Below are 22,277 nucleotides of genomic sequence, written 5' to 3' on the forward strand. Positions count from 1 at the left end.
TAAATCATTTTTGTCAGAAATACTGGTTGGTGGAGGTTGCTCAAAAAAAAATGGGTTATGTAGATACAGAATAAATAGTTTTTTTTTACTCCTTGATGTTGCCACTTACAGAAGAGGAGCTTCTGCTGAGATTTTTCATTTTAGTGGTAAGTCTACTTAAACTTTCAGTAGGGAGTTTGGCCTTACCATATGCCAGCTGCTATTGTTTTCATCTAAATGGCACCATACACTTCATAGGGCACATACTTGCCATTTTTCAGTTTGGATCTTAAATCCTGAGGACAGGTTTTTGGGTTTACTGAGCTGGCAAAGACCATAACTTGTTCAGGTTACAGTACTTGGCACCTGGCATGGACCAGAAATACCCAAGCATCTTTGAGAAACTATAAAGTGGTACCAGTGTGGTATCTCAGAAATGGCCTGAAGAGAGACCAGTCTGGATAGAGGAGAGACATACTTTGTCTGCAGTAGGAATGTTCTGGTCTTGTAGGAAGACCAGTGGACTGCCTCTGTATTACTGTAGTCTGTTCCTCACCAGAAGTTCCAGGTGTACAGGTAGTTATGGCAAGGACTGGGGTGTCAAGGATGGGAATTGTTCTTCAATAATTGGTAACCCATCACAATGGATGCATAGACATACTGAGGAAAGGGATATTCTCTTGGATTTTTGCCTTGGCCAGAGAAGCTGAATGAACAGGTAGCCATTGCCTTTGCCATCAAAGAGGACTTGGTGCAATACCTCTAGGTGCTGGGTAAGCCTGTCGAAATAGTGTCGTTTGATGGCTTCATTAAAGTAATGGATAAATTTTCCAGGGAACAGTAGCATTAGACCCATATTGATCCCTATAGCTTACTTTTTTTTTTTCTAAGTTATTTTGAGAGAAAGAGAGCAGGAGCAAGGGAGGGACAGAGAGAGGTAGAGAGAAAATCCCAAGCAGGCTCCACGCTCAGCATGCAGCCAGATGTGGGGCTTAATCTCGTGACTCATGAGATCATGACCTGAGTCATTATCAAGAATCAGATGCTTAACCTACTGCCACCCAGGTGCCCCTTTAGCTTACAATTTGTGACCTAGTAAAAGGGGTGTTGAGGACTAACTGGCCTCTGAATGAAAGTACCATGCATTTACATTCCTCTTGATAGGTTTATAAATACATTTTGTCTTCTGGCATTAATGAGTCATGTGAAAATGTGTGTGTGTGTGTGTGCGTGCGTGCGTGCATGCATGCGCACGCACCCATAATAATCATTGGATCTCATTTTAATTCTTCATGCTAAATTGCTAACCATACCTGTGGTCAAGCAACTTCCTAGCTGCATTTTTCTCCCATTTCCTAGAGGTCACTCTATCCTATAGGTGATAGTGAGCAGGGATATGACCAATACTTAACAGTTTTAGATTTACAGAATAATTGAGCAGATAGAGTTCCATATGTCTCCGTATCCACAAAACTGCACTCCCTCTATTTCACCTATTATTAACATCTCTTGTTAGTGTGGTACATTAGTTACAATTAATATACCAGTGTGGATACATTATTAACTGTAGTTTCAATAAGGTTTACTCTTTGTGTCATACAGTTCTGTGGGTTTTAACAACCTTATGTTAACATGTATCTACCATTACAGTCTTTTATCGGATAGTTTTTATCACCCTAAAAATCTGTTCGTTTTTAATTGTTTTTAATGTTTATTTATTTATTCCTGTCAGAGAGACAGGAAGACACAGAATCTGAAGCAGGCTACAGGCTCTGAGCTGTCAGCCCAGAGTCCAATGCGAGACTTATACATGCAGTCCGTTAGATCATGACCTGAGCTGAAGTCGGATGTTTAACCAACTGAGCCACCCAGGCACCCCTGGTTTTTTGTTTTTTCTTAATGTTTATTTATTTAGAGAGAGCATGTACACACACGCATGGTGTGGTGGGGGAGGTCAGGGCAGAGAGCTAAGAGAGAGAGAATCCCAAGCAGGCTCCACTGTGTCTGTGCAGAGTCCAGTGCAGGGCTTGATCTCATGAACTGTGAAATTATGACCCAAGCTGAAGTTGGACGCTTAACCAACTGACCCACTCAGGCGCCTGTTGTTTTTGTTTTTTGTTTTTTTTTTTATTTTAATGTTTGTTGATTTTGAGAGAGAGAGAGAGAATGTGTCTGCGCACCCATCCAGGTGACCATGTGTGTGAGCAAGAGATTGGCAGGGAGAATCCCAGCTACCCCTCCCTGTCAGCCCAGAGCCTGACATGGGGCTCAGTCTCATAAATCCTGAGATCATGACCTAAGCCAAAATAAAGAGTCAGATGCTTAACCGGCTCAGCCACCCAGGTGCCCACTAAGTTGTATTTGTTAACTAGAATCTGCTTTCAGTTCGTTTTACTAACTATCCTTTCCTGGACTTCGTGGACGCCTTATATTTTCCAAGGCATCTTAATCTTAATTGGTATTTTGACCTCCAGATATTCTGGTTATCTAAGGTATGATCCAAAAACATTAAAACTCCATGTTTGGTAGGTTTTAATTTGCTTTTTCACCTAGTTAATTAATAATAGACCAAGGAACGATCTGTTTGTGTGAAAGCACTTACACTTTCTAAAGATAGATGCTCTCCAAATCAATCAGGGTAAAAGCTCACTTGTCTTTAAAGGGATCCATCTGGTTAATGCTGCGTTTCTTGAGTTTAATAGATTATGGAATCATAAAGCTAAAAGAAAACTTAGAGATGGTCTAGTTAGACCCTTTCATTTTATGGTGGTGATTACTGAAGTACAGGGAGGCTAAGTGACACACTCAAGATGATATAGCTATAATGAGTCAGACTGGAACACAGATCTCTGGACTACTAGTCCAACCATCTTTTTTATAATAAGTGAATTCATTCATTTTAGTAAATGAAGAAATTATGATTTTGTAAGAAGTACATTTTCCAGAAATTTTATACTATAGTATTGAATTCAAGATTTTGGTTGAATTCCTAGTTAATTTCTGAAATGTTGAGTGAGTGTATATTTCTTTTTTTTACAAATGGTTTATTGTCAAATTGGTTTCCGCATAACACCCAGTGCTCATCCCCACAAGTGCCCTCCTCCATGCTCATCCCCCCTCCCCCCCATCCATCAGTCCTCAGTTTTTGTCAGCATTCAAGAGTCTCTCATGGTTTGCCTCTCTCCCTTTCCCCCACCATTTCCTCACTTCTCCCCCTCGTTCCTCAGTTAAGTGCCTCCTAATCCTCCTATACGTGCAAACATATGATATTTGTCCTTCTCTGCCTGACTTATTTCGCTCAGCATAACACCCTCAAGGTCCATCCATGTTGCCACACATGGCCAGATTTCGTTGTTTCTCATTGCCATGTAGTATTCCATGGTATAGATAAACCACATCTTGATCCATTTGTCCGTGGATGGACACTTAGGCTCTTTCCATGTTTTAGCTATTGTTGAGAGTGCTGCTATGAATGAGTGAGTGTATATTTCTTAAAGTACCTAGTGTCACTGGATCTAAATTTAAGATCAAATTTGTCATTTTTCACATTTTAGTTAGAAATTGGCCAATTAAAAAATAATGAAGATGTTATAGCTTATATTTAGTAAGTACACAGCTGCATTAAAATGAATCTTAATGCATTTTTTTTGCACAGTGGAGATAATTTGTTAATATTTAATGTCATAAAGCAACAGTGGAATTCTTTATGTGGTAGTGTATTTATAAAGCTAGAGTAGAGTGTTATGTAAAACTAAAAGTACGGATTAATTTAATATGCATCTGGTAAATTCAGGGCTTGAAGGATGCACATCTGTTGAGAAAACAAATCATAGAACTATTCAGAGTTTCAGCATCTTTAAATATGTGTGCTTTGATTCTCTTTAACTGTTTTGAAACAGTCTTTAATGGATTCAGAAAAAGCTATTTGCTATAAAGAAGCAACTGTGAAGCCATTTATGATTCTATTAATCATTTTATTCTGCACAGCATTTTGATACATTAGTATTTTTCTTTCCAATCTAGTTATTTGGGAAAGAAAGAGTTAAATGATCACCATAACAAAATAAGCTTATTGCAGAACTGTATTTAAAAAACAAAAAAAGGGGGGGGTGTTTCCTGGATGGGTCAGTCAGTTCAGAGTCCAACTCTTGGTTTAGGCTTGGGTCATGATCTCACAGTTCTGTGAGTTCAAGACCTGTGTCAAGCTCAGTGCTGGCAGCACAGAGCCTGCTTGGGGTCATCTCTCTTTTTCTTTGCACCTCCCCCATGCACACTGTCTCTGTCTCTCTCAAAATAAACTTAAAAAAAATAACTTAAAAATACTCTTCCTTCTCCCTCCTCTTAGAGAGAGGGAAGGAGGGAGGGAGGGAGGGAGCATGAGTGAGCCAGCACATAGTTTCCTGATTTGGATAAATTAGAAATACTTTAAAGCTAGGATTTCTAATTTGAATTCACAATCAATGAAGAAATAACCACAGAGTTCCTACTGTGTATTCACCATACTAGTGCTTTAGGAATACAGAAATTGAAGATAATAATGTTTATTTGGAGGAACAAGACTTAAAATGGAAGATTCAGAGTTATATGTGATAAGTAATTAAGTGCAAACTTGGTATAATCTGGGAATACTATAGGAATTGGGAGGGAAGAATATTCAGTTCATAATTCTAATGGTAAAGGAGATTGAAGGTAAAGTAGTGGATCTTAACTCTGGCAGCTGTTTAGAATCATTTGGGGAGACTTTTACCAGAATCAGTTGAATCAGAATCTCAGGGGTGGTGAGTCCATAGTTTGTGAAAAAGCTTTCCCAGGTGATTATCACGTGCAGGCAGTGCTGGGAACTACAGGCTTAAAAGATAGATATGATTTGGGTAAGCAAAAAAGTGTTTTCAGGCAGCAGAGCTAAGCAGGGAGGGAGAATTGGGTGCAGCCTGTGAAAAGACTAATCCAAAGCTGTGTGGGCCAGTTAGGGAGTAGGGGGAAATAAGATTAAGGAGGCAGAATGGGGTCATATGTAAGAGGAGGACTTCTCAAATTGTGGTTCCTCAACCAGCAGCATTAGTGTTACCTGGAAATTGATTATAAATGCAAATTTTGAGGCCTGCTCTAGACTTCACTGAATTGGAAACTGTAGGGGTGGGGTCTACCAATCTATTTGAACAAACACTCCAGATGTACACTAAAGTTTGAGAATAGTTGTTAATAAAGAAAGGTGGGCAGAGGAAGTTAGATTTGATGTTTGCAATAAGTAGGGACCCAGTGAAGGTTTTTTAAGCTGGAGGAGTAACAGCATGCATTTGTATGTCTGAAGGTAAATCTGATGGTGATGTGCAGAATCCTTTCGAATACTAAAAGATATGAATGAAGAAAGCCAGCTGACGAGGTACAGACATAATCTAATGATATAATCAGGCAACTGTGAGGGTCTGTTTTACAGAATTATTGGTGACAACACAGATTATTAATAATAGTGATGACAGTTTGTTTATGTAATGAGCAGTATGTGAAATGCTTTGGACACATTGTCTCCGTTTTCTCACAACAAACCACTGCAGTGTGGCTATTATTACAATTTTACAGATTTGCACAATGAGGCAAAGAAAGGAAGCTAGCTCCAAAGTTCACATTGCTGGTAAGTGGTAGACACAGGATGCCAAGTTCAAGTATCTCTAACCTCTAAAGCCTCCTTTGAAGAAACAACTGGTAATATCTGGAGACCAAGAAAGAAAGGAGAATGCTGACTCAGAAAAGTTTTAATCTTAAGTGTCAGATAGCAAGGGGAAGTCATTGTCAGAAGGGAAATTGGGCCACCTGGGTGGCTTAGTGGGTTAAGCGTCCAACTTCATGGCACAAAAACAGACACTCAGATCAATGGAACAGAATAGAGAACCCAGAAATGGACCCACAAACGTATGCCCAACTCATCTTTGACAAAGCAGGAAAGAATATCCAGGGGAATAAAGACAGTCTCTTCAGCAAGTGGTGCTGGGAAGACTGGACAGCAGACAAGGAGAAAACAGACAAAAACCTTTTTACCTTGGCTGCAGCAACTTCTTAACATGTCTCCAGAGGCAAGGGAAACAAAAGCAAAAATGAACTATTGGGACCTCATCAAAATAAAAAAGCTTCTGCATAGCCAAGGTAACAGTCAGCAAAACTAAAAGGCAACCTATGGAAACGGATAAGGTATTACTTAAAGGGTTAGTATCCAAAATCTATAGAGAACTTATCAAACTCAACACCCAAAAAACAAATAATCCAGTGACGAAATGGGCAAAAGACATGAATAGACACTTCTCCAAAGACGACATCCAGATGGCGAACAGACACTTGAAAACATGCTCAACATCACTCATCATCAGGGAAATACAAATCAAAACCACAGCGAGATACCATCTCACACCTGTCAGAATGGCTAACATTAACAACCCCGGCAGCAACATGTTACCAAGGATGCAGAGAAAGAGGCTCTCTTTTGCACTGCTGGTGGGAATGCAAACTGGTGCAGCCACTCTGGAAAACAGTATGGAGGTTCCTCAAAAAATTAAAAATAGTACTACCCTATGACCCAGCAATTGCACTACTAGGTATTTATCCAAGGGATACAGGTATGCTGTTTTGAAGAGGCACATGCACCGCAGTGTCTATAGCAGCGCTATCAATAATAGCCAAAGTATGGAAAGAGCCCAAATGTCCATCAACAGAAGAATGGATAAAAAAGATGTGGTGTATATATACAATGGAGTTTTACTCAGCAATAAAAAAGAATGAAATCTTGCCATTTGCAACATTGTGGATGGAAGTAGAGTGTCTTGTGTTAACTGAAATTTGTCAGAGAAAGACAAATATATGACTTATATGAGGGCTTTAAGATATAAAACAGATGAACATAAGAGAAGGGAAGCAAAAATAATTTAAAAAAACGGAGGGGGACAAAACATAAGAGACTCTTAAATACAGAGAACAAACAGAGGGTTGCTGGAGGGGATGTAGGAGTGGGGATGGGCTAAATGGATAAGGGGCATTAAGGAATCTACTCCTAAAATCATTGTTGCACTATATGCTAACGAACTTTGATGCAAATTAAAAGAAAAAAGTGTCTGACTTCGGCCCAGGTCATGATCTTCTGGTTCGTGGGTTCGAGCCCCACATCAGGCTCTGTGCTGACAGCTCGGAGCCTGGAGCCTGCTTGGGTTTCTGTTGTCTCCCTTTCTCTCTGCCCCTCCCCTGCTCACTGTCTCTCTCTTTCTCAAAAGTAAATAGGCATTAAAAAAAAAAAAAGAAGGGAAATAATGCTTATACTGGGTACCAGGGCAAGTCAGACCACTTGAAACTCTTTTGTAAAAGTGATTGTGAAATATAACCAAAGGAAATTTTTGTGTTGTGCTTTATAGGTATAAAATTAGAAGTAATTTGGGATAGCTGAGTTTTCAGATTTTGTTTGAACTTTTTGCTCATGGTGACTAAATTAGCCACCTCACCCAGCTTTTAAGAATTATCTTTTAGGGGCACCTGCTTGGTTAAGTGTCTGACTTCGGCTCAGGTCATGATCTCATGGTTCGTGGGTTTGAGCCCTGCCTAGGGCTCAGTGCTGCCAGTTCTGACCCTGGAGCCTACTTTGGACTCTGTGTCTCCCTCTCTCTGCCCCTCCCCTTGCCCAATCTCTGTCTTTTTCTCTCTCTCTTTCTTGAAAATAAACATTATTTTTTTTAATCCTGTAGATATTAAGTTAAATGAGTTTAAATTGTGCTTGAGAAGTTTTCTATAATAATACTCTTATCTCTCTAGAGAAATATTGTGATTTAGAAAAAGTTCAGGAGCATCTTTTTTTTTTTTTTAAGTTTATTGTTTTGAGAGAGACAGAGCAAGTGGGGGAGGGAGAGAGAGAGAGAAAGAGAAAGAGAGAAAATCCCAGGCAGGCATGAACCTTGAGATCATGATCAGTTTTTGATCTCAGGGTCATGAGTTCAAGCCCCATGTTGGGCTCCATGCTGGGTATGAAGCCTACTTTAAAAAAAAAACAAAAATATTTTAGCGTTGGGGTGACTGGCAGGATCAGTTGGAAGAGCGTGCAACTCTTGATCTTAGGGTGGTGAGTTTGAGCCCCAGTGTAGAGATTATGAAAAAAAAACCCTTAAAATAAAAAGAAGTATTTCACTGTTACTTTGTTTGAGAAGTAAGAAGTAGTACAAAAACTTGACATATTTGGGTAATTGTTTTTGTAAGATGTTATTAGTTCCAGTATTCTCTTGCTTTACTTATTGAGGTAAAATTCACATGACGTAAAAGTAACCGTTTTGAAGTGTATAGTGTGGTGGCATTTGGTACATTCATGGTGTTTTGCAACTATAACCTTTATCTAGTTCCAAAACATTTTAATCATTCCCAAAGGAAGACCCCAAACCTGTTAAGTAGTTCCTCCCTGTTCCTCTTTCTCCACAGCCCCTGGAAAATACTAATCTTCTGGATTTATCTGTTGAGGTTATTTCATAAAATGAAATCATATAACATGTGTCTGCTTCTTTCACTTAGTGTAATGTTTTCTAAGTTCATCATGTTGTGGTATGTATCCATACTTCATTTCTTCTTAGGGCTGAAAAATATTCTGTATGGATATACCGCATTTGTTTGTCCATTCATTAGTTCGTAGATGTTTTCAGTTTCCATCTTTTGATTATTGTCAGCAGTGCTCCTATAAGCATTCGTATAAGTTTTTGTTAGATTACTGGTTTTCATTTCTTTTGGTTATGTAACTAGGAATGGAATTGCTGTCTCATGTGGTAATTTTATGTTTAACCTTTTTTTAAAATCTTTTTTAAAAAGTTTATTTATTTATTTTTACAATCTCTCTACTCCTTGTGAAGCTTGAACTCACTACCCCGAGATTAAGATGCTTTACTGACTGAGCCAGCCACCTGCCCCTACATTTTACTTTTGAAGAACTGCCAACTGTTGTTCACAGTGGCTGCACCATTTTAGATTCTCACCAGCAGTGTTCAAGGATTTTAATTTGGACAGGAGGAGGGGCAGATGGAGAGGGAGAGAGAGAACCTTAAGCATGGAGCCCAGTGCAGAGCCCTACAAGGGTTTCTTTTTTTTTTTTTATTTAATGTCTTTATTTTATTTTTGAGAGACAGTGAGCAGGCGAAGGGCAGAGAGAGAGGGAGACACAGAATCTGAAGCAGGCTCCAGGCTCTGAGCTGTCAGCACAGAGCCTGACGCAGGGCTCGAACCCACAGACTGTGATATCATGATAGTGCAGAGCCCTACATGGAGCCCGACTGGGGACTCAGTCTCACAACTCTGACATCATGATCTGATCTGAGCCGAAACCAGACGCTTAACTGACTGAGCCATCCAGATTCCCATAGGGTTTTGATTTTTCTGCATCTCACTGAATCTGTTATTTTGTACCTTTTTTTTTTTTTTTTAATTTTAGAGAGAGAGTATAAGTGGGGGAGAGGGGCAGAGGGAGAGAGAATTTTAAGCAGGCTCCACACTCATTGCAAAGCCTGTCATGTGTCTCTATCCCCACAACCCTGGGATCATGACGTGAGCTGCAACAAGAGTCAGTTGCTCAACTGACTGAACCACCCAGGTGCCCCATTTTTTTTTTAAATAAATTTTCTTTTCTTCTTTCCTTTTCATTTTCTTTATTTTAGAGGCAGGAGGGAGCAAGTCAGAAGAGAGGCAGAGAGAAAGGGGGATAGAAGATGCAAAGCAGGTTCTGTGCTGACAGCAGAGAGCCCAATGCAGGGCTCAGTCTCACAAACAGTAAGATCATGACCTGAGCCGAAGTGAGATGCTTAACTGACTGAGCCACTCAGCCACTCCCATTTGTCTATCTTTTAAGAGTGTGATAGTTTTAGCTCCTATAATTAGGTCTTTGATCTATTTCAAGTTTTACAGTGTGAGGTTAAGGTTTAGCTTTATTCTTTTGCATGTGGACATCTAGTTGTCCTAGTACTGTTTGTTCTTTCCCAAGTGAATGCCCTTGGCATTCTTGTTGAAAATCTGTTGGTTATAGATGAATAGGCTTATTTCTGGACTCCTTTTATTTTGTTGATCTATATTTGTGCCACTACCACACTGGTTTGATTATTGTAGCTTTGTGGTAATTTTAAAATCATTTCAGAACGTATAAGTCCTCCAATTGTTTCTTTTCAAGATTTTCCAAGATTGTATTTTAGCTATTTGTTGTCTCTTTCTATTGCATATGAATTTTTAAATGTTTTTAGTGGTTGCCCTATAGTTTGCATTATACATTTACAACTAATCTAAGTCTACCTCCAAATAACACTATTGCTTCATGGTTTGTGCTGGTAACAGTTGTCCTAATTCCTCCTTCTTGTCTCTCATAGTCATTTTTGTGACTGCTTATCAAAGCTGTAGTCACCTAATAAATTGTTGCTATTCGTATTATAAACCAATAGTTATTAGATCTGTTAAGAAAAAGAAAAAAAAACGTACTTTCATTTATTCCTTCTCTAATGCTTTTCTTTTAGTAGATCCAAGTTTTTGTTGTTTGTTTTTGTTTTTGAAAGAGGAAGTGATAGTGGGGAAGAGGCATGGGGTAGGGAGAGAATCTTAAGGCTCCACGTGCAGTGCAGAGCCTGATGGAGGGCTTGATCCATAACCCTGGGATCATGACCAGAGCTGAAATCAAGAGTCAGACATTTTAGGGGCGCCTGGGTGGCTCAGTCGGTTAACCGTCCAGCTTCAGCTCAGGTCATGGTCTCACGGTTCAGGAGTTCAAGCCCCACATCAGACTCTCTGCTGACAGCTCAGAGCCTAGAGCCTGCTTCAGATCTTGTGTCTCCCTCTCTGTCTGCCCCTCCCCAGCTTGCACTCTCCCTCTCATAAAAATAAAACAACATTTAAAAAATTAAAAAAAAAAAAAGGAGTCAGACATTTAATCACCTAAGCCACCCACGTGCCCTAGGTCCAGGTTTTTTAATCTATGTCATTTTCTTTCTGAGGAACTTTTTTTTATATATATATTTCTTATAAGGCAGGTCTGCTGGAGACAAATTCCCAATGGTGTTGTTTGAGAAAGCTTTTATTTCTCCTCTACTGTTGAAGGATAATTTCGCTGATAGAGAATTCTAGGTTAGTGGTTTTTTGCTTTCACCACTTTAAATATTCATCCTGTTCTGTCCTTGTATGTATGGTTTGTGAAAAGAAATAATGTCTCCAGCAATGGGCTTCTGCTCCTAGACTTTTGTTTCTCTAGTAAGCTTTGGTCCTTCCTATACTCCTTCTCTCCAGTTTTCAGGACAGTAATTTATCCTGTGACCTCACTTCTCTGGTGGATCTAAGAAGAAGTCTTGTTTTTCAGTTTTCTTGTTGTTAAGGGCAAGAACCACAACTCCATGATCTTTACATGTCAGAGCAGAAACTGGAAATCTCTATATGAATTTTAGGAACAGCTCTTCCATTTCTGAAAAAAAGGCCATTGGGATTTTTGCATGGATTACATTGAATCTGTACATTGTTTTGAGTTGTACTGCCATAACAATAGTAAGTCTTCCAATTTATAGACAACAGAATCCTTTACATTTATGTTGGTCTTCTTTCATTTCCTTCGGCATTTGTTTTTTCAGTTTTCAGTATACAATGCTTATATCTTTTTAAGACAAAAAGGTATTTTATTTTATTATTCCTAGGTATATTATTTTTTGGATGCCTTAATAGAATTTTTTAAAAATAGATATTTATTTACTTATTTATTTTGAGAGAGAGAGTGCGAGTAGAGTAGGGAGACAGAGGGAGAGATTCCTAAGCAGGCTCCATGCTCAGTGTGGAGCCCAGTGTGAGGCTCAGTCTCCCAAACCAGGAGATCATGACTGGAGCTGAAATCAAGAGCTGGATGCTTAATTGACTGAGCCACCCCGATGCCCCAGAATTGTTTTCTTTGTTTCATTTTCAGGGTTTTCATTTTTTATTTCATTGCTAGTATACAGAATTAGAACTGACTTTTGTGCTGAATTTATTACCTCTACTAATTTTTGTGTATATATTCTTTAGGTTTTCTTCTATAAGATCTTGTCATCTATGAGTAGAGAGATAGTTTTACTCTTCTTTCCAAAACAGATGGCTTTTTCCTTCCTTAAAAATTTTTTTTAAATTACATTATTATTTTTTTGCCTAACTGCTCTCGCTAGAACTTCCAGTCCAGTGTTGAATAGGAGTGGCAAATGAGAGCGTTCCACTCTTGTTGCTTATCTCGGGGAAAGCTTTCAGTTTTTCACCATTGAGTATGCTAACTCTGGTTTTCAGAACATTTTTTTTTAATTATGTTGAAGAAGTTTTTTTCTATTCCTAGTTTGAGTGTTTTTATCATGGTAGGATTTTGTGAAATGCATTTTTTTTTTCCTGCATCAGCAAAGATGATCATATGGTTTTTCTCCTTTATGAGTGTATTATATTGATTGATTTTCCTAGTTGATCCACCTGGGATAAAGCTGTTTGTCATATGTGTAATCCTCTTAATATGCTGTTGGATTATGTTTGCTAGTATTTTGTTGAGGATTTTTACATCTATATTTGTCTACAATTTTCTTGGAATGTTTTTACCTGGTTTTGATATCAAGGTAATCCTGGCTTCACAGAATGAGTTAGGAAATAATTCTATTCTGGATTTTGGGAGATCTAAACTAAAGGATTGTTAATTATTTTTTTAATGTTTGGTAGAATTTACCAGTGAAGTCTTCTAGTCCTGGGCTTTTCTGGGTGGGAAGTTTTTTTTTTTTTTTAATGTTTTATTTATTTCTAGGGGAGAGAGAGAGAGAGACAACGTGAGCCGGGGAGGGTCAGAGAGAGAGGGAGTCACAGACTGAAACAGGCTCCAGGCTCTGAGCTGGCAGTCAGCACAGAGCCCGACGCGGGGCTCGAACCCACGAACCGCGAGATCATGACCTAAGCGAAAGTCGGACACTTAACCGACTAAGCCACCCAGGCGCCCCATGGGTGGGAAGTTTTGATTGGTGATTTAGTCTACTTGTTGCAGGTCGTTCAGTTTCTATTTATTCTGGAGTAAGTTTTGTACTGTGTATGTTTATAGGACCATGTCCATTTCATCTAGGTAATCTGACTTGTTGGTTTATAATTCTTCATAGTTTTCTTTTATAACCCTTTCTATTTTTTTTATATATTTTTATTTATTTCTAGGAGAGAGAGAGAGAGACAGTGTGAGCAGGGGAGGGCCAGAGAGAGAGGGAGACACAGACTCTGAAATAGGCTCCAGGCTCTGAGCTGGCAGTCAGCACAGAGCCTGACGCGGGGCTCGAACCCACGACCCGCGAGATCATGACCTAAGCTAAAGTCGGACGCTTAACCGACTAAGCCACCTAGGCGCCCCAAACCCTTTCTATTTTTAAGATCTGTCGAATTGTTCCCATTTTCATCTCTGAAGTTAGTAATTTGAGTCTTCTTTTTTCTTGGTCAGTTTAACTAAAAATTTGTCAAATTTGCTGATCTTTTCAAAGAATTAACTTTTGATTTTGTTGATTCTCTTGTTTCATTTTCTATTTCCCCTCTATATGATACCTTTTTTACCGTTAGCTTTATATTTAGCTTGTTCTTTTTCTAGTTCTTTGAGGTGTAAACATAGGATATCAATTTGAGATCTTGTTTAATGTAGGCATTTATATCTATAAATTAGTCTCTTAACACTTCTTTCAGTATATTTCATAAGTTTTGGTGTATTGTGTTTTTGCTTTGTCTCGGTATTTTCTAATTTTTCTTGTGATTTCTTCTTTGAACCATTGGTTGTTTAAGATTATGTTGTTCATTTTTTACTATTTGTGAATTTTCCTGTTTTTCTTTTGTTGTTACCTAGTTCCATTCTGTTATCATAAATGATATTTTGTATGATTTCACTTTTCTGAAATTTATTGAGACTTGTTTTGTATCCTAACATATTATCTCTCCTGGAAAATGTTCCATGTACATTTGAGAAAAATATGTATCCTGCTTTGTTGAATGGAGTGTTCTGTATATGTTAGGGCTGGTTTTTGGTATTGTACAAATACCCTTATTTCCTTCTGTCTGGCTGTTCTATTCATTGTTGAAAATGGAGTGTGGAAGTCTCTTAATTGTTAAGGTAATATTGTCAGTTTCTTCTGTCAGTTTTTGCTTCATATATTTTGTAACTCTGTTGTTTGGTGTGTTTATGTTTATAATTGCTAGGTACTGTGTCTTATCTGTTTTCATCCTTTTACTTTTTTTAAAAATGTTTTTTAATGTTTTATTTATTTCTCAGAGAGAAAGAGAGAGTGAGCAGGGGAAGGTCAGAGAGAGGGAGATACAGAATCTGAAACAGGCTCCAGGCTCTGAGCCGGCAGTCAGCACAGAGCTCGATGCAGGGCTCGAACCCGCGAACCGAACCGTGAGATCATGATCTAAGCCAAAGTTGAATGCTTAATGACTGAGCCACCCAGGCGCCCCTTATCCTTTTACTTTTAAACTGTTGTGTTTTGATATAAATTGGGTACCTTGTAAACAGCATTTAGTTGCATTGTTCTTAATCCATTATACTAATCTTTACCTTTTAAATGAAGAATTTAATCCATTTGCTTTTAAAGTAACTTAAAGGAGGGAGTTTCTGCTATTTAGAACTTACTTCTGCCATTTAGCTATTTTCTGTTGTATATATTTTTAGTTTCTCAGGTCCTTTATCACTGCTTTCATTTGCAATTAGTTATTTTGTCTAGTGTACTGCTTTATTTATTTATTTTTGTATTTTTAAAAGTTGTTTTCTTGATATTACTCTAGGGATTACAATTAGCATCTTAATCTTATGACGGTCAAATTTGAACTTACATATCAGCTTAGTTTTAGCAGTGTGCTAAAACTCCTGTTTAGCTCTGCCCACCCCTCATTTTGTTAATGGTAGAATTACATCTTTATAGGGGTGCCTGGGTGGCTCAGTCAGTTAAGTGTCCGATGTCAGCTCAGGTCATGATTTCACAGTCCGTGGGTTTGAGCCCCATGTCGGGCTTTGTGCTGACTGTTCAGAGCCTGGAGCCTGCTTCAGATTCTGTCTCCCCCTCTTTGCCCCTCCCCTACTTGCTCTCTGTCTCTGTCTCAAAATAAAATAAAGACATTAAAAAAATTTTTTTAAATAAAAAGAATTACATCTTTATATACTGTGTTCCCATTAAATAGATGTTTAGTTATAAACACATATTATTACTTTAGGCATTTTTCTTTCAAATCCTATAAGCCAAAACAGAGTTAAAAACCAGTGATGCAATAACAGTAGTTTGTATATGTGCTTGTGTAGCTGTCCTTACACTTGTTCTTTATTTCTTTGTATAATTAAGTTACTATCTAGTACCTTTTCAATTTCAACCTTAAAGAACCCTCTTTTAAATTTCTTATGGAGCACTCTCACCTGCTCACTCTGCCCCTCACCGACTTGCTCTCTTTCAAAAAAAAAAAAAGGGAGGGTGGGCACCTGAGTGGCTCAATTAGTTAAGCATGTGACTTCGGTTCAGGTCATGATCTCATAGTTCATGAATTCGAGTCCCGCTTTGGGTGACCATGTGCCCTATTTTGGGTGAGCATAAGCTCTGCTTCTCTTCTCTCTCCCCCCCCCTTCCTGCCCCTTGTGGGATTCTCTCTTTCTCCTCTCTCTGCTCCCCGCTCACTTTTACCCTCTCTCTCAAAAAAATTTTTTTTCATGTAAAGCAGATCTACTAGTGATGAATACTCTTAGTTTTTGTTTTTCTGGGAATGTTATTTTTCTTTCAATTTTGAAGAAGTTTTACTGGACATAGAATTTTTGACTGTTTCTTTCAACACTTCAAATAAGTTATCCCACTGATTTCTGGTCTCCATGATTTCTGATGAGAAATTGGCTATTAATCTTACGGAGGGTCCCTTGTATGTAATGATTTTCTTCCCTCTTCCTGTTTTCAGGGTTCTTTGTGTTTTGATAGTTTGACTATAATGTGCCTTGGTGTTGATCCTTTTGAGTTCATGGTGCTTGGAGTTAGTTGATTAGATGTATAGATTCAGGTTTTTCATCAAATTCGAGAAATATATAGCCATTATTTCTTCAAATAGTCTCTCTACCCCTTTCCTCTTGCTCTGGGGTTCCTAGTATGTGTTATGGTGCTACACTGGACTGTGTCCCACAGGTTTGTTAGGTTCTATTCATTTTTCATAATTATTTTGCTCTTCCTTGGACTAGATAATCTTAATAGACCTGTCTTCAGGTTTGTTGATTTTTTTTTTCCTCTTTCCTGCTCAGATCTGCTGTTGAACCATTCAGTTAATTTTTTCAGTTATAACTGTTGAGTTCCAGAATTTCAATCTGATTCTTTTCTTTTTGATCCTCCCCTTCAATTTGATTCTTTTTTTTTTTTATAATTTCTGTTTCTTTATTGATATTTTCTAGTTGGTAAGATACTGTTTTCTTGGTTTCCTTTAGTTCTTTGTGGTTTCCTTTGCCTGGGCTTTCTTGGAGACATTTTCTATATTAATTTCTTTTTTTCCTGCAAATGAGCCAGACTTTATTTTTTGTTTGTATGCCTCATAATGTGTTGTTGAAAACTAGACATTAAAAAAAATTTTTTTAATGTTTTATCTATTTCTGAGAGAGAGAGAGAGAGAGATACATTGTGAGCTGGGGAGGGTCAGAGTGAGGGAGACACAGAATCCGAAGCAGGCTCCAGGCTCCGACGCGGGGCTTGAACCCACGAACTGTGAGATCATGACCTGAGCCAAAGTCGGATGCTTAACCGACGGAGCCACCCAGGTGCCCCGAAAATTAGACATTTTGAATGTTATTATGGATCAACTCTAGACATCAGATTTCTTTCTCTCTGGGGATTTTTGTTGTGGCTTGCTATGCATTGGTAACTGTTTCTTTTATTGTTGTTTCGTGTATTTTCTAAACTATTTTTGTAAAGTATGTATTCTTGGTTATGTGTGGTCCTTGAAGTCTATGTTTCATTAGTTCAATAATCAACTGGTCTTTTGATCAAATTTCCTTAAATACCTATAGACCAAGAAAGAAAAGAATACTCTCAACTTTGACTAAATGGTTCTGTGCTTGGATATTCCTTCAACCCTAAACCAAACTGTTTATAACCTTGCCTTACCCCTTACTACCTGTTTGTGTGGAGCCTGAAGGTAAGCTAGAGGTGAAAGCTTAGGGTCTTTTAGGCCTTTTCTGTACATGTGTTCAGCTTTTGACATGTATTTCCTTCTAGATTTCTTTTTACATCTGAGAGCTTACAAAGCTCATTTCTCCCCACATACCTTTATCAGTCTCTTACATACCTATTTCCTTTACCCCAGGCTGCTTGCTCTGGGAATGCTCCAAGTCAGGCAAAGCAAAGGCAGAGTCCTTGTGCCAGTCCTCCAGGAAGCTGGCTGCCATTCAGGTCATAACATTCAATCACAGTTCTGGGAGACTAAGGTTTGTATTTCTCCCTTGGGACTATCAGCCTGCAGCAGGAATGCAGCTGCCATCCATACTGACCTGCTGAACTGGGGAGCAGAGAATGATAGAGGCAGGTGATTTAAAACTCCGCAATACTCTTTTATTATGACATAGCAGCTTCTTTCTTTGCTAAGCCTTCCCTTGGTTGTTTTTAGGCTTTTTATTAGATTCCTAAGTTCTACAAAAATTGATTCTGATAGCTTTTGCCAGATTATCTGTTGCTGGTTGTTTTTTGTGGAGGGATGAAGCCCTGGAGTTCCTTACTCTGCGATTTTTGGTGATGTTCTTCCCTGTCTCCTCCTTTTTTAGTTTTCGTACTGAATATCTTCAAAGCATCCAACTTTATTTTTACAATATATTTTCAAGAATTACAACGGTTCATATAAAGGGTCATGTATAGTTTAAAGACTAAAGGTTAAGACTGCATTCCCATCACTCATGTAAAGAAACAGAACATTACCAGTACCTTAGAAGATTTTAGGTGCCCCTTCTAGGAAATTCTATCCTGATATTTGTGCTAATTAGATATGCAAAGAAGCAGGAGAGTGTAATCTACAACTAGAACAAAAATCAGGCAATAGAAACAGACTTAGAAATACTGAGATGATAGTATTAGTACACAAGGACTTTCAAAACATTTATTAAAAAGTTGAAGGATTTATTTTTTAAAGATTTTTAAATGTTTATTCTTTTTTAAGTTTTAAAAATATTTATTTTTGAGAGAGTACAAGCATGGGAGGGGCAGTAAGAGGGGGACAGAGGATCTGAAGCAGGCTCTGCATTTGAAAGACTGCCAGCATCAAGCCCCATGTGGGGCTTGTCACAAACTGCAAGATTATGACCTGAGCTGAAGTTCAGTGCTCAACAGACTGAGCTACCCACGTGCCCCAATGTTTATTGATTTTTGAGACAGAGAGAGCGAGCGAGCGAGTGAGAGAGAGCGAGCGAGTGAGAGAGAGCGCGCGCTAGCGAGAACAAGCCTGGAAGAGGAAAGGGTGGAGTGGGGGGACATAGTATCAGAAGCAGTGGCCTCTTGCTAACAGCAGAGAGCCCAGTTTGGGCTTGAACTCATGAACTGTGAGATCATGACCTTACCCAAAGTCCAATTGACCAACTGAGCCCTCGAGGTGCTCCAAAAAGTTGAAGGATTTAAAGGCAAATGTGAAAGTAATGAGGAGAGAAATGGATATAAAATATAAAAAAGAACCAAATAAAACCTTTCAAGCTAAAAAATACTCAAATTGTGGCTTTTAAATTCAGCATTTCAGTATAACTTACTAAATGAAAAATGTCGTAATATTCCTTTTTAAGCTCATAAAAGATAAAAATAACAAGATCTAAAATATGGGCATATAATCAAGATGATTGTTGAATGAAGGAAGTAAGGACTAATATGGTTAAAGTAGGAGCTAAGTATTTACTGTAGAAATATCTGAGGGGTGCCTGGATGGCTCAATCAGTTAAGTGTCCAACTTTTTTTTTTTTTTTTAACGTTCATTTATTTTTTTGAGAGCGACAGAGTGTGAGTAGGGGAGGGGCAGAGAGAGAGGGAGACACAGAATCTGAAGCAGGCTCCAGATTGCGAGATGTCAGCACAGAGCCCAACACAGGGTTTGAAGTCACAAACTGCGAGATCATGACCTGAGCTAAAGTCAGGTGCTTAACTGACTGAGCCACTCAGGCGCCCAATTCTTGATTTCAGCTAAGCTCATGGTCTCACAGTTCGTGAGTTCGAGCCCCACATTGGGGCTGCCCTGTCAGTGCAGAGCCTGCTTAGAATTCTCTCTGTCTTAACCATCCATGCACATGCTCTCTCTCAGATAAATAAATAAACTTAAAAAAAATTAAGAATGATTAAAAACATCATATATCATCAAATATACCTACATTTTTACTATATATATTTAATATAAATTAAGTAAATCTTAACATTTTAATGTATGATAAATAGTAAATAAAACATTTTATATTTTTTAGTGTATAGTTATGTATTAATCTTTTTTTCTGAAACTGAACATTTTTAATTATTTGGTATGTAAGGTTGTGCTGTATCCTTGCCAGGACAGCATTGACAGCATAAACCTCTTCATGCACTTAGCTATGATTACACTAAGGCTTACATCCTTGATATTAAAATACCACTGCCCATTCATTAAACGTACTTTAAATCTTTCTAAGTTGCCAAACTTATCAGTACTGATTTCAGGGCCATTGAGATTTGTCTTTGTGTGGGCCAGGATAGGACAGTAAATTCTTTTTCTTTAGTTAAAAAATTAAGTTTTAATTCTTTTTTCCCCTCAACATTTTATGACTTATTTTTTAATAAGTCTCAATTTATTGTTGGGAGGTTGAGTTATGAAGTATTAACTTGGGGGGCACCTGCATGGCTCATTTGGTTGAATGTTGGATTCTTGATTTTCGCTCAGGTCATGCTCTCTCACAGTTCATGACACTGAGCCACATTTTGGACTCTGTGCTGACAGTACAGAGCTTGCTTGGGAGCCTCTTTCTTTCCATCTCACTTTACCCATTCCCTGCTCACATGTTCTCTCTCTCTCTCAAAGTAAATAAACATCAATTAAAAAAATTATTGTGGAAACTAATTTGACAGTAAACTATTGGTAAAAAAAAAAAAGAATTATTAACTTCTGTGATTAAAATTCAGAATTTTTAGCCTTTGATTCAATTCTTATATTTAGTTCCTCTATATGAGACATTCTTCCATGTTCACAAGAGTGTGTGCCTTTGCTTTCCTCGAATTAATTTTCTTTTGGTACTAAACTATATTAAGGTGTTGAGTTGGTTATTCAGAACCATCAAGTATTTTTTTTATTTGTAGGGAAGGCTAAACATTGAATCCAGTCGATCCTTAATTTTAAAATTATATTGATTCTCCCTGTTGTTATACAGCCCTGTGTCCAGGATGACCAATTACAGGGTTGAGAGGATTTAATTTTGTCTTTGAGTGACCAGAGAGTTTACACCTCTGACTTAAAAATAGTCTCTGGTGTATCCAGTAAGAAGTAAATGCATGCTGTGCATTTATTTTTGGCTTTTAAATAATCAAATACCTTTACCAGAAGCAGGTTGCTCTGAAACTTAAAGTATTATTTTTGAAGGACTACAGTATATGTAACTTTAGCATACATATGATTGCTAGTTTTATAACATTCTGGATCCAGTGTAATTTTTTTAAATGTTTATTTATTTGTTTTGAGAGAGAGGAAAGAGTGTGCATGAGAGCAGGGGAACATTAGCCTAATGCAGGGCTTGATCTCATAACCGTGAGATCATGACTTGAACCGAAATCAAATGTCTGACACTCAATCAACTGAACCACCCATTCGCCCCATGAATCCAATATAATTTAATTGCAATATCATAATAAAGTGTGAGAGATAAAGTATTGTTTACTTTGACATGTACTTCTAATTAGTAACTACTTTTTGTGGTGACAGTTGCATTATAGTCTTGGGTTAGTGTTTTTTTGTTTTTGTTAATGTCATTCTTCATTTAAACAGTCTTAAAAAATAAACGGTATTCATAAGACTTTCTATTATTGTAATCGTTTTACAGGGGTAAAACATTCATTATAGAAATTTCCAAATCATTGGAAAATAATGTTAAGTGTTTTAACAAAGTTTAAATGTTTTTTTGTAAGTGTAATTTTATCTGCATTTAGATATTAGGCAGTTTGCTGTATATTCCTTTACATTCTTTTTCTTTATATATGCTAACATGTATATATATTTTCAATTCCCATGTTATAAAATATACTGTACAATTTATTATTTTCCTACTTAAAAACTTTTTTCCATAGCACTGTCTCAGTATTTTGTCATTATTTTGAGGATATGGGCAAGATGTTTGGTTTGATTTTTGTTTTAAAATTATTTATGTGATTATTTCATATGTGAGCATTGTGAAAAAAATTTTGAACAATGTAGGAAATCTATAAACAAAATAAAACCACACGTAATACATTCTAGAAAGTAATCATTATTGGCAGTCAGATTTTCTTTCTATTTTGTTCTGATTAAATGAGATATATACAAAATGTATATTTTAAATAAAATTTGAATTATATAGTTTAGTGTTCTTTTTTCACTTAACATTGAAATAATTCCATATCATCAGATTGTGTGTGTGTGTGTACAAATCCTGAAATAAACATTTTGATTATTTCTCTAGGAAACTTATTTCCTGAGGGTTTAATAGGTGAACATTATTATTTATTATGATTCAACCAGTGAACATTTTACCAGATGATCTTCCACAGAGGTGGAAACATCGCTTTCAGCAAGACATGAGAGTGTATTTCTCTATACTTGGATAACATTGGACAAGATTTTTTTTTTATTATCTTTACCATTTTTATGGATGAAAAATGTCATTTTTGTATAATATCTTTAATGTGTACTTCAAATGTGTAATACAACACATTGTTTTGTAGCTTTTGGATACTGTGTATATTTGGAAAGTTAACTGCAAAGTAGAAAGTAAAAGTAAATAAAATTTATGTAAAAATAAATTAGTACAGTTTGAGCTACATCGATATTGTATTTCTGAAATGTTAGATGGCAATGAAAATTGCAAAGGACCTGCTTTTTCTAGTTACCATTGTCATGTGTGTAAGATTTGGAAGAGCCTGCTGATGAGTCCACCTTGAGTTTTAATGTGGTGCAGTTATGTGAAGGTTGTTATTGGCTGATAGCTACTACGAATCATCCCTCTGGCTAGAAAACATCTTTGGAAGTTAGTTTGCTAAGAAAAAATATTGATGGAATCAGAATTATAGAGTCAATGGCTAATCTAACAGAGAGTAAATTGCTTTAGAGGCATT

The 22,277-nt window shown here is 37.4% G+C and overlaps 1 protein-coding gene across 14 annotated transcripts in view; it reads left to right on the forward strand.

The window, feature by feature from the left end:
- Positions 1-22,277, forward strand: part of CSNK1G1 (casein kinase 1 gamma 1) — a 183,442-nt gene that overhangs the window by 5,097 nt on the left and 156,068 nt on the right. The window contains exons 1-2 of one of the 14 annotated variants that reach the window (XM_077747244.1): positions 692-752; positions 5,291-5,362. The exons of 11 other annotated variants lie outside the window; for them this stretch is intronic. The gene's annotated coding sequence lies outside the window, so the exon portion shown is untranslated. Of the gene's footprint in view, positions 1-691; positions 753-5,290; positions 5,363-22,277 lie in introns of those variants that run through there. 2 more of the 14 variants (XM_077747235.1, XM_077747280.1) reach the window with 2 other exon arrangements.

The sequence above is a fragment of the Crocuta crocuta genome, unplaced genomic scaffold (assembly GCF_008692635.1).
Source record: "Crocuta crocuta isolate KB4526 unplaced genomic scaffold, BGI_CrCroc_1.0 scaffold130, whole genome shotgun sequence".
NCBI classification, from domain to species: domain Eukaryota; kingdom Metazoa; phylum Chordata; class Mammalia; order Carnivora; family Hyaenidae; genus Crocuta; species Crocuta crocuta.